Below are 13,363 nucleotides of genomic sequence, written 5' to 3'. Positions count from 1 at the left end.
TACAGGGGTTTAAGGGAAGCTTTATTACAAGCAACGTTGCAGCAGTGGGAAAAGAAAAAGATTACTGTCCAGGATTGGCTTTCTTTCTATCTGTATCTCTGTTCGATGAGTGGCGAACCGTGGCGCAATATAACGGATTTAGAAAACCTACATGGACATGATACAGAGCAAAATCTGAGACAACATTAATAGTTTGCGGGAACAACTCGCTCTGTTCCTCATAGAGTACTCGGGTGCAGAGTTGTGTCTTTTCTTTGGTAACGGTTCAATCCCATATTGTATAACTTACTTGAAGTCAAGATAGAAAGCTTTGAAGCTGACAGGTCTGTTAGCTTACCATTTTGAAACTGCTATCAAAGTACATCGACCGCTCCCGTTAGGATACGCAGAGTATTAAATGACCCAGCTATTTCTACGCAATAATAGAAACAACAAGTGTAAAATGTCGTTCAGCCAAATAAATGGACAATAAGATAGTAAAGAAGAACACGTGTATACTTATTCACTTGAAGCGCTTTCCTTTTCTTCTGAAGCGAGAGAAAAAGAGAGAGAATCTAAAACGTGAATGACATATAACACCAGAAAAAAACACCATAGCATTTGCATATACCCTGTATATATATATATAAATAAACGCCGTAGTGTATTATGGCATGAATAGTTATTAATTACAATTAACTGTAATAATATAATTAATTATTTACTCGATAAAGATGATTAAATAGCCGAATAAATACAATATACCCTAAATGAGTGCTGTTTGCACACATTTTTTGTTTAGATATGAAAGGGCAAACAAAAATTCACGAAGTCACGGTGGTCTAAACGGATTTATTTATTCCCGACCATTATGCATTCGAGTAAGTGAATCTTTACTTTGTTTTGTTGGTTGTGCTCTTTTGTTGACATGCGCGTAGCTTCACATCTACGTTTAACATACATATACATAGTGGCTACCACTCATTCCTGTTCCTTCGAATTTCTAATGGATTCATGAATAAGTCTTGTCCTGCACCCGTTTTCTGGCGACAAGCATCATCCTTATTATTTTGTCCTTTAAAGGGGGTAGCCATCATCGTTGGCCATCATCATGATCATTATGACCGCCATCACTCTCGGTAGTACGACGAACTCGAGTGAATAAGTAAAAAGCAACTGGAACTTGGCTTTCATCATGGCAGTGGCACGGCATCACGGAGTGAGCGCACTTGAATGGCAGCGTGGGTGTCAATGTGAGTCGCGTCTGTCGATCTGTACGCACGCAGAAGTCGCATCATACGCTAGCGTTATTGGGCAACTATACCGGCAACGATCGGTGCCAGGGGCATGACGAGAGGCTCGTACAAGCGACCGTGTCTGATGTCGATTCAACGCTTCGCTGCGATTGGAATAGCAACGGCAGCAGTCGCGATGGAAGCATTGGAAAAGGGTGACGGAAACGTGAGAGAAGAGTTTTTTAACAGGTCATTTTGTGCCGTTCCGTTCTGGCCTTATCAACGCAGCGACAACGTCTGTATGTCGCCAAAATAGCTACGGGGCGTCAAAGAGATAGATGAGGCTAGACAAAATAACACGTACTAAGTTCCTGATTTACTTTTGAGAAAAACGTGTGACCTAGAAACCTAGATGGACCGACATCCTTTCAAACTATGACAGTAATCATCTTGCGGTAAAAGGCAAAATGGGGTTGATAAGGAAGTTGTCCTGAATGATGCCGTTCTATAACAATAATAACATTACAGTATTATGACTTTTCTATTTTCAGCTAAAAAAGGCCGTTGAAGGCACATACGATTTTTTTTCCACATTTTGCCCAGTACAACATTGCGTTCAAGTGTGGGTGCCACTTGTTCAAATCATATGGGAACATATGTAGGTGCGAATAGATCTGTGCTGTCATGGACCGTTGACGTTACGGAGGACCTGCCTAAAGCGTATACAAAATCGTGTTAATTAAGTTTTATTATAGTTAATTAAAATTAAGTATCTTAACGCTCCATCGTCATCACACCGCATTAACACTGTTTTAATTAAGCGTTACAGTAATGCCTTTTCCTGAGAACCACCATAAACACATTTAAATTTAGGTCTGATACAAATTTTCTGATATAAACGATAAACATGCAGAACGAAAATGAATCTACACAAAATTTGCAAGCTTCCCCCAGGGGTGTCTTCCTAACAAATACGGCTCTAAGGGAAACGTTCTAGAGTACGTTCTACTGTTGGCCTGAAGTTTGCGAAACTTCAAAATAAACGAGAACGGAACACCCTTTTAAATCGCTTAGAAAATTAAAGTATTGCAGCCAAACTTTTTCTTTCCGTGTAGCTTAGTCCCGTATCATGAGTATCAGCCATATAGGTTTACAGTTTTCATTGGTACGGCCGTGCTGATAGTTAGTCGGGTAGTAATTTTTGAGAAGGTTAACAAACAACGCTATTGACAATAGACATCTGAAAGATTACATAGGCGGTGGGGTTTCAGTTATTGCTGTGACAAATTGGCCAGAAGGAGCATTGAAAAGCCATCCAGTTTTTATAACTGCGACATAATACCAAATTACGAGGTAGGACAGTTAAGGAAAGACCTTAGAAGGTCAAACAGTTGAAGAAAAGAATCCTTAATATAATTTAATTTGTTCGGCCATAATACAAATCGAGGCATAATCACACTTGAAGTTTCCTAACTCACCGGTCTCATTTAACTCAGTAGTAATAAAAGTAGTGCCAACGAAATCCTCAACGATGTCAGGTTTTTCGGCATCACCTATTACTGTTTACTTATCTTATTTAATTGAAATTACTTCTTCAATTAAATGTATTTATTTAGATAACTAAAAAATCTTACGGAGTTGCTAAACAAGACTGTCGATTACTCAATAATTCCTAATAGAATACAGTTAAACCGTGCCTAATACTTGGGAGATTCGTCATTTTGTATCAGTCCAATTAAACTATCAATATAGTCACTAATATTTCGAAGAGCTTTTACGTCTAGTGAAATACACGAAAAAGAGATGGTGCAACTATTGTATATATTGATTTTAAATTTCTCTTACACTCAGAGAACGAGTGTTAAGAGCCGCTTTGCTCCCCGAACACTCTTGCAGTATTTGCAACGATATGTGTTATCCTCAAGTGTGATAACCCCCAAATAGCACAACTTTTTGCTTAGTAAGAAAATAACTAATGAAAAACGTGATGTTTTACAGCTAGAAAATTGATTTCTGGATTGGATATCACAGCAGTCCTAACGAGAAATAGTCTGTGCCATAGGCAAATTTGTCGACCGCTTGTATCAGACCATATAGCACTTACAGGCACTGCCTTCAGAGAACGCTATGCAGTAGTTATATCGAGGCAGTGTCTGTTATTAGGTGCAAAATAAGCTAAAGTGGCCTGAGAAAGTAACGTCTAGGGCAAGTGAAAGATCGCGGATATATTCGCACAACCTATAAGATTTAGCAATCTCTTTTTTGGGCATTGCCGATTACTGATGAGGTGTCCTAAGCCTATCGGAACTAACTAGTCAATGTAAAATAAGCTCTGAGCCTACGGTTACTGATAGTAACTTAGGCTTAATCGCTTTTTGAAAATACGGGCTAGTTTTAGGTAATTTTAATTGTAGAGTTATAATATTTTCTTAGACACAACTTAGATTCTATTTGTTTTCCTCAGTTGCTAGAAATGTGTTAGAGTCCCAAATAAATAAGGGTAAAAACTAAATATAAGGATAAAGGTAAACATTGAAGGATAGAATGGATTTTCACAGAGAAGTTGTTGGAATGATTATACGATTTTATGCTTTGATCTACTGAATTATTTAGAATTCAAAAGATCAGCTTAGATAACATCAAGCGCGCGAACATTCAAATTTAGTCCAATTCTTTGCACATTGAGGCCGATAGGTTTCTGCTAATATATATATGGTGAATGAGAGAGAGAGAGAGAGAGAGAGAGAGAGACAGTGCGAGAGCATATGCTTGTTGATGGGCATTTTATTCCTATGCAAAACCAAAACAAAAATAAATTCGGCAATGAATCTATAATTACTGTGGTCCTACCAGAAATAAAGTAAGTTAGAAACGCAAGAAAACTTGAGAGTTTTTAAGTTAAATCATTTATACTTCAAGAAAAGGATTACTCATATATCTGAACCATATTCTACAGCTTTCCAATTTTGGAAATTATTGTGTCCCTTTCTCAGTTTTTAAACGATGGATAGTCTCAGACTTCAACCATTTCTCTTCATAATCTGGTTTGCTGTTTTTCTGTTTGGAACATGTGTGACACTCAATTCTAAGACGAGAGGTGGTCGTTCGTGGAGGCGAACTAAGCTGCAGTTTTTGTCCCGAGGGGTTCAGAAAAATATGAATGGATTTATCAATTATGAAGAATGGCCTCTTATCCTAGTGGACGACTGCCGCAACGGAATGATACACTTGGTCGAAACGGCTCTTTCAACTTCATTGTCTGTTAGACCGTTAATGACAGCACGATAGGCCCAAAAGGGATCACTGATTGCAATGGGGGGCGTATACTTTGCTAAAAGCATTTTGCCTGAATGAATAATTTTGCCTTATGACCACTAGCTCTCTTTTAGTATCGCGAAATAAAATTATTGTGTATACCACCATTGTATTCCACATTCCAGACGGTTATCATCAAAGGCAGGGTTTGCTCGAGTATATATTGATATACCCATTTGCGGCATTCTTCTTCCATCGTATCTTCTATACAACGACCTGAAGCTTTAACAAGACGCTTGTCAGTACCGTGTGTTAGACAGTGAATATTAACATCGACGTTACAAGCTCGTTTCGGCATATTGTATCGTCTAATGAGGGCACAAGAAACGACATGTAACAGTGATTTTTATTGAATCAAAAATAAAACGATTGCTAAGAAAACTTTCTTACGGAAAGCTTGCCTGTAAGAGTGTTGAAAACAAAAAAACACCAATATTTACCGAACGTGAAACTTAAAACGTTTATTTAGATTCTTGTTTTAGGTAATAAAGGAAGTATCGTGCCGTGCCGTTTAGATACTTTCGGGCTCATGCAAACTGCTCTCTTTCGTTAGTGGACTTGTTATTACTACTAAAGTCAATATATGTTGGAAACGGTAGCCTTTTGCATTGTAATTTTAGTCATGATGTACATTTGGTTCATATTAATGGTTCCTGTTCCAGTTATGGCATAGAGGCCTTTGTAATTCAATGAATGAATGAATGAATTAATTAATTTCGCAGACATGATAAAACGTCTATTTAGACTCGCAATTGTTTTTTTCCATGAGGCGCTTGTGTACGGTAATACGAATGTTTGGCGAACTAAATATTTTCCAATGGCCGAATGTCGTATCGGCAAGCAATAAACAACGAGATACTTAGCTAGAGTGATGCCAGTGTTGAAGCAATCGATATCATCGCGTCATTTCAACCGTATGTCTCATCTTCAAAGCAGCGGCAGCTCATTTTCAAATGTAAGTTCTGCTGTCACCGATTTTCGGAGATATTTTCGATATTAATATCTATTTTTTGTTCTGGTTTCTTTTTGCAGGAGTCGACCCGCCCGCTATGGGTGTTTCTTGTTACAGAACATTCAGATTCGTTGGGTCTAACAACGTAACGCTCTTCAGCAAACCAGGGCAATTGTCGAAAAATCTGCAGGAAATTCTACATAACTCGACAAATTCCCGGAAATATTAGCCATAAAGTTCTCGATATAGTCGAGAAAAAAATATTTATAAAAAACTAGAAAATGATTTCACAAAAGTTATCATAGTAGGGTAATTTGACATATTAATAATATATTTTTTAATATCATAGAAAAGCTGACTGACTGCTATTATTCGCGCTAAATATTCTGCTATACGTCGTCGCATATTGCGATTAATAATAGAAAGATCTTTATATAAGTTTACCTATTGTTGCGTACGTAGGTCAAAAAAAAAACTTGTCGGCATAAATCAGCTTCAAAGAAAACGTGTAATAACATGTTTTGCCCAAAATTAAGGGATCGAATTTGTTACACAGGATCGATTTTAATGGAATTTTTTACATAGAAGAAAAAACAGATCGAAATTAAAAAACTGGGCTTGCCGGAAAATAATATCCTGGCACCTTTCAAGCAAATCAAGTAGAAAAATGTTTTCGAGAAGCATATTATCTCAGGATGGATATGCGGAATTCGCCTAAAGACTTCATTCGAAAAAAGCACACAGATTTCTTGTGTGGGCTATATGGAAGCGCATCGAATTATTTCATTGCTTAATTGTGTTTCTGTATTGAACAGACCCTTATTGCGAGCGCCGTTTCCGTGCAATTCGAATTTGTCCAATCTAGATATCATTTAGTAGGTTCTGACGGCCAAAAAACACCTGAGCCTGTTTGGGATATGTTTCATTTGTTATACCATTAGCCCTTCAATCTTCACACAAAGATTTCATCGGCTTTGACCACCTCCCATTAAAATTTACGCCTCAGGTCAACTGAAAATTTAGATATATAATGCCTACGGCCCACCACATAACTTCAACTCCCTGGCTGCGACATCTCGACAAATAGCAATTGCTATGTCACTGCTTTACTTTCGTTTAGCCGAAGGCCTATATAGGAAGAGCAATTGGTCCGAAGACTCTGTTTGTTAAAAGACGTGGTCCGGGCCGTGTAGCTAAGCCGATGCCTATAACGGGAAATCGCGGTAAAAGATCGGAAGAGCCATCAGTTTCCCCTATGACCAATTCGCTAGCCCATCTACCAGTTTACGGCTTTCGACGGGCGACAAACTAGGGTGAGGACAGCTCGTATGGTACGGGTAGTTAGAAGTGGTTTGTAGCCATAATTTACGGGCCACTGGATGCAGATATGTTGGTAGTTCCTTTCAGTCGAAGATGAGAGGAAGACACTCAAACATTAACTTCACTTATGACAAAGTAACTCGCTCGCTTAGAAATCAGTGCCTGAGATGGAATAGATCTTCGTACTTGGTGCCGACTGAATGAACGCAGGCTTATATTTTAACAACTTGTCAAGTAAACTCAAATCATTCAACACAGTGTTCTGTAGCTGTAAATCCTTCACCGCAATGCGGCTTGTATAGACCACAGTCATGCTTAAGACTGCACTTATGACGCTGCTTGTTATTCTCGTCGCATAAATTTAATATGAAAAGGTAACACAATGTCTAAAAACCCGCATCGCAAAAAACAAGAGCGGGTATGCCCCTAAATATGACCCATTGAAATATTTTAATATCGGTAATCCGCAAAGAATTTATTTTTTCGGGTGTTTTGAAGTCTGTCAGTCACCAACTAGAACTGCTTCAATTCAAATACCGGCAACAATGAGCTAGCTTGCTTACTTAAGTATTTACATATCTAATATGAGTACTTCTTTTTTTCAGATCAGGCAAAAAAAAATCATACAACTTGCAAAAACCATTTGCTTACCTTAGATATTGTCATTCTTTATATGTAGAGAGAACATATTAAATAAAAAATATGTGGGTCGTGGTACATGTATTTTTGTAAGTTGTAGAACTTAATTTTAAAGTAAAGGCCACCTACATACCTAGCAATTTCAAGACGTTTGTTTGAAAAATTTCATAACATGGACAAATATTTGCTTGAAATATTTATGTACATCGGACCATCCGTTAGGCCATATAAAATAGCATTTTTGTGGAATTGACTAAAACAAAATTCAATGGGCAATATGGGACAAGATGTGATCTACGAATGGCAACTTCAATCTAGTCAACTTAAATAGCCATTGTTCAACTAAAGAGTTATGATACCTGAGTCCCAGGGGTGGCTCCTATTAGCGCTTTCACGCTCATATGTGTATCCTTACAACCTTCGGTCTGTCCTATTACAATCCACCATGCGAAACTACATGAAACGGAGATATCAGCTTAATCAAAGGACATTTTATCGAAATTTACATTGTATGATAAAACAGTATTTGTTGAAAAAAAGGGTATACCTTTTAACCTGCAGTTTTAGATGTAGCATTAACGTATGTTTACCTCGTATAACGCTATGTTTTCCGCTTTACAATATACATCTGTGAGACCTAATGCCATTAAACTAATCGAACAATTAAAACCTAAAACGTAAAAGCCCTGTTTTGGAATTTCGCATTGTCATTCAGCAAAAACTGTGTAGCTTATTGACCTTAGTGCTACCGACACGAATTCGGAGTGATAGTTAATTTCGCTAACGGTAGTAGGGATAACGTAGGCTGTTTAAGGCACTCCGAACGAAACCTGTCTGTCCACACCCAGTAGCATATGGCGGTGCTATACTGAAGCAAACTCTATCCAGAGTTTAGGAAAAGTGGTCACAATAGGAAAAATGTAGTTCTCCTCCTTCGTGCTTATGCTAGTAGAAGAGGAGGTAACGTAAATTGGCCCATTTTCCGCGGAAAACTATTTAAGAGAACAGGTGCAAAAACTGGCTAACTAATAGCAGATCTAGCAATCAGAGCCCTGTCTGCTGCCATAGTGCTGGCTTGCATGTTTCTTATTCTTTTTTTCTTCGTCCCCCCTCCCCACCTGCGTACCGTTTCGTCCCGCTTGCTAACAAACCTATATAAGTGTAATTTAAAAGTGATTTGGTAAAGAACAGTAATCTTTAACAGAGTAAAGGGTAACGAAGTGAGGAGTTACGGTCCGCCGGAGATAGAATGGAAGGATCACCGTAGAACAACAGATTTAGCTTCTGCGTACAGTGTACGACAGCGTAGTGCATGGACGGCAGACAGATTTGCGCGGAGCCGGACGAAGTGGCGAGCGAAAGACAGGAAATGGGTGGTCGTTGCAAGAGAAAGTTGAATATGCTTTGTGGGATTCTGACCAAAGGATGCAATGGAAATCGCGAAGCAGCAAAAAACTATGCTATTCTCTTGTAAATCTGTACATGCGTACCTACACGCGGAGCCTACGAAAGCTTGAGGAGGCCAGATGTCGCAATTAAAGTGGACGCACAGAAAATACGTGAGAAAATTGTCCCCTTCGTAGAACATTGCACGCGGTGATTTCAGTAATCTAGCAGTCGGACTAACACGAAACAAATGTAATTATTTATAGGCTTATTGCTCGCAATGAGCAGAGATCGTTGACATACGCGAGCTGTAAAGATGCCTTCGTATACGTTAAAGGATCTGTATTTATCTAATTAAGATGTAGGATTAAGTAACTGGGTTCGTTTCAACTAATATATAATTTTTGAACGCGAAACGTGCTACGAAAGATGCTACTCAAAAAAGACGCACTTGTGCATGAGTCGAGATTCAGTTTGTCGTTGAAGTAAAGCCTTTCTTTTTATCTTTCGGTGAAGCGCTAAGATAAACCCGAAAGAGAGCACAAAAGGCGTGCAAACTCGTTTACAGAATACCAAGTGAGTTCTGATAATGAGCAATGAAGTTAATTGTCGTTCTCGTGTCGTTGCGATGTCACACTGGGACTTTAATGAAGCTCACTTTGGCTCCATCCTGTATAAACGTTCTATGCCGTACAGCTATCATTTAAATAAGACGTGTTATGCTGCAAAATACTTGAATACATTTTGTTTGTCCTAAGCTGTTTACTATAGTAAATATATAAACTCGGAAATGTACACGCAAACAAAATTATACAATGCGACTCTAATATAGAAAACATCGTTTCTTAACCCTCGCACCCAAAGGAGCGATTGAGTGACCGCGTATTTCAAATTTCATACACATTTATGCAGCTACACCCGTTTGTAAATATACTGAAAATAAAGAAAGGTGTTTCTACTCGAAAATTACCATAATAAAAATTACTAGCGAGATGTAGATCTTCAAAGAATTTACGCTTTTATCGTGTTACAATGCTTATTGCATCGTTTCAAAACACGCATTTCATAATTTTTTCAAACAGTTTGAGACACATTTATGTCACTGACTAGACGCAAACACCACCTGGGTATCGTAACACAATTATCCAGTACGTAAAAACGTAAAAGACCTCGTGAATTTTTGCGCTAAGTCCCAGGCGATTGACTACAAACCACTAAACTATTAATATACAGAAAATATTAATTAGTAATTTAGCCAGATTTGACATGTGCTTGATAAAATCCAGGCTAGGACCGTCGCATATATTTCACTGTGTAATGTAAATTCGCCGCCTCGTCAGGGTGTACCACTTATTAGCTTATCGTATCTATATTAGTATACTATTTGTAGCATACTAGGTAGTACAGGGCTTGCTGGTTAGAGTGTATCGAGATCACCGAAACGTGCGTATACATGTTTTAAGCTCGTCAGCATAAAGTGGGTGAAAAATGCCCTCGAGTCTAGACGCGTGAAAACTGCAGGCCAACGCAGGCGTCTTAGGGAGTCCTTGGTAAGTAAAAGAAGCAGTTACTAAGTCGTCGTAAAGAGTTGATTACTATTGTGGCTTGTATATGGTGAGGGTGTCCTGCCACTCTTGTTTGTTTTGCGTTCGTTCCAGTTCAGCAGCATTCGTGCAGGTCCCTGCCATAACTTTGCTGTTTGGTTTCCTTTGCTTGATTTTTTCTTAGTTCACTCGCGGGATCTTGCACTTGATCGCTGAGTTCTACCAGCATGACATGCAAAACCTGAAAGACGTCCAAATGCTCCTCCTTCGTAGCAATTTACCCCCAGCATTCTTGTCCATTGGCCGATTATTCGCTCATCCAGTGGTTTTAAAAATGGCGTCTAGATTTTATTACACAAGGGCAAATAGGTCGGCAGACCGACAAACAAACCATCACTAGAATTCCCACCAGTGCTACACAACCACAGCAACCATCATTAAAAAGACGACGGACCACGCGCTCTCGCCTTCTTTTCATAGTCTTCATCATGCAGATTCCCAGCTAATCCCCGAAACCTCCGTCCGTTAACTCTTCAGGGTACGAGTTCGCCTTCTTTTGTGGCCGATTACCAGGCTCAACAACAACAACAACAACAACAACAACAACAATAATAATAATGACATTGAATATCATCGTCCGTCTGCAACGGCTAAGGATGGTCCAGTCTTCGAGGGTATTCACCCCTTCCTCCAGTCTTCTGCTCCGTCAGCGACTGTCCAACCAATGTTCTTTGTCCGTTCAGCCGTTTTCATCATACATTATGCAGACTTGGCTGAAGTATGTCCGCGTCGGTCTTGTATGGCTGCGCATTTCCGTCGTCCTCTCGATGTGTTCTAGGTGGATGTACTACTGTCACTACGACTGAGAGCGGCGGTGACCGTTTGTGTGAATGCAACGACGGACGACCCACGGCAGAGCAACTGGCCTTACATGGCTGGTTGGCGGAAAGGAGAAAAGACCAGCTGGAAAGAACGTAGTCGGAAACTTTAAATTGCATTCCGACATCTATGTATGATGAGCTGATTTGAGGAAAGGGCTCCAATGTCAATCAACGCCGCTCACTCATTTAGTGAGTCAGCGAATGAATGTCTGCCATTGTTCTGCTATTGTGCTGCGACCACAGCTCAACCATGTTTTCCTATTATAGTTACTTGTTTTACGACTGCTATCCTCACTCTATGAGATAAGGGGATACGCCACCAGCAGCCGCCATTTGCGGCGCAAGTCGCCTACTCGTAGGGTAGAGGCCGGCTTTCAGTGGCCTGGCTCACAGTCGTGACCACTTTGTTTGACAAAAAAAAATCAATGCGTACTTACAAGGTGGAAAAGTGCTAACGAAGCTTGACACATTTCTCCTACGATACCCCAGGTGATAACTATTCTTAGGGTGAGTGGATTAATAATGCGCTGTTTCCCGCCGAATGCCGATCAGGACATTATGCTTACGATAATTTTCACGTTCCTGTATGTTAGTTGCCGAAGATGCACCCAACTACATCAAGCAGACGTCGTACGAAGAAACTGGAACTCTGTGTACCTTAGAAAACTTACAATTATTATTATCGTCATATTTAAAAAGTATACTGCATCCGTGGACAAAAAATTAACAAATTAAAAATAAATTCAGTCTATATGCAATAATAGCAGCGTAACAAAATCGTAAGTGTGCCAAAAAATATTTTTGTAGCCTATAAACATTAATTGCCAATATAAAAACCATAGTAATTTTGTGTTTTACAGTTGTTAAATTATAGGTTACGTAAGACGTAAACTTTAGCAGCTATTAACATTGGCACTAAAGATGTTCAGACACTAAAGACAGTCGATGTATACCTTATGTACTAGAAACAACTATTATTGTTATTATTATTATAAAAACAAAGTCTTATATATGTAGCTATTGAGAGCAATATAGTCGCGTATATATAGGCAAGTCTACTCGATAAATAAATGTGTAGTAAGTGTATATATATATATTCGATATTGTAAGTTACTAAACCTGCGGCCAGTTTAGCTCAGCCTTCCGAGGTTCCCACAGCTAAATGGATCAAGTACACCACGATATAGTTGGCTATGATATTTAATTATATTAAATATTTGTATTTAAAATCCGAAATCGGGGCACAACCCAAAAAATAGTTTTAAGATTCTTCATTTAGTCACTAAGAAAAAATTCATCCAATGAAAATTCACCTTTGTTATGTGCTTTTGCCAGCTGTCATTCTGCACCTGGTTTTTGCTGCGAGGTTAAAAAATGTCTAAAAAAAAAGTCAAACAAAATACTGTCAGAGACTAAAAAAGAGAACCTTAAACCTCTGTAATACTTGAAATATTGTTACAACGCTTAAAATGACCATGGTTTTTTTTGGTCACTTCAGAGGGCAATAGAAAAAAATTATGACCGCATTCACATAAGCTATACTTGCTCAATTGCTTGCGTAGATAATAGTCGCTTTGAAAGAGTCAACGAGTACCTACCTATCCGCATAGAATATTTTGGGGAGCAAATCGGATATGCGGATTTCGTTCGTCAGTATAATCGATCTACAAACAATGTTACTCAGACCCCGCCACCCTATAGAGGGCATTATGCACAGTATTCGTGTGAATAAAAGACCTTATTACATCATTAACTATTTCATTACATCTATGGCAAAAGCGGTTCTTCTCTCGAATTCAGAAGAAACCCTTCACGCTTCAAACATACTTGATAGTAAATTGCCGCTATGTGATTTTGCTTGGTATTACTTCTTAACAGATATTTTATAGGTAGTTAGACACAGCCATTTAGAAAAAGGCCTATTTTATTCTGGGTCATCACATATTATATAACATGTTTATAGTTGTCTTCCTCACCAGCGACGGAGACACCAACTGCTTCGTATGATGAAAACTTTTTTATAGATAATCAAGCCACTAATTAAGAGCACGAGCCTCCGTTAGTAATTCTTGCCATTTAGGCTTAGAGTGCAAGCCTACCTAAAGCCGAACA

The 13,363-nt window shown here is 38.8% G+C and overlaps 1 long non-coding RNA gene across 1 annotated transcript; it reads left to right on the top strand.

Moving 5' to 3' along the window:
* Window positions 1-10,338: 10,338 nt before the first annotated feature.
* LOC147754425 (uncharacterized) lies at window positions 10,339-13,000 on the top strand. Its single transcript, XR_015317216.1, has 2 exons — window positions 10,339-11,758; window positions 11,845-13,000. It is a non-coding gene; the product is annotated as an uncharacterized LOC147754425 (long non-coding RNA).
* Window positions 13,001-13,363: the final 363 nt, after the last annotated feature.

This window comes from Varroa destructor, unplaced genomic scaffold (genome assembly GCF_002443255.2).
Source record: "Varroa destructor unplaced genomic scaffold, Vdes_3.0 BEIS01000007.1, whole genome shotgun sequence".
Taxonomy (NCBI): Eukaryota; Metazoa; Arthropoda; class Arachnida; order Mesostigmata; family Varroidae; genus Varroa; species Varroa destructor.
The sequence above is the reverse complement of the archived record's forward strand: the minus strand, read 5'-3'. Positions and strand labels throughout refer to the sequence as shown.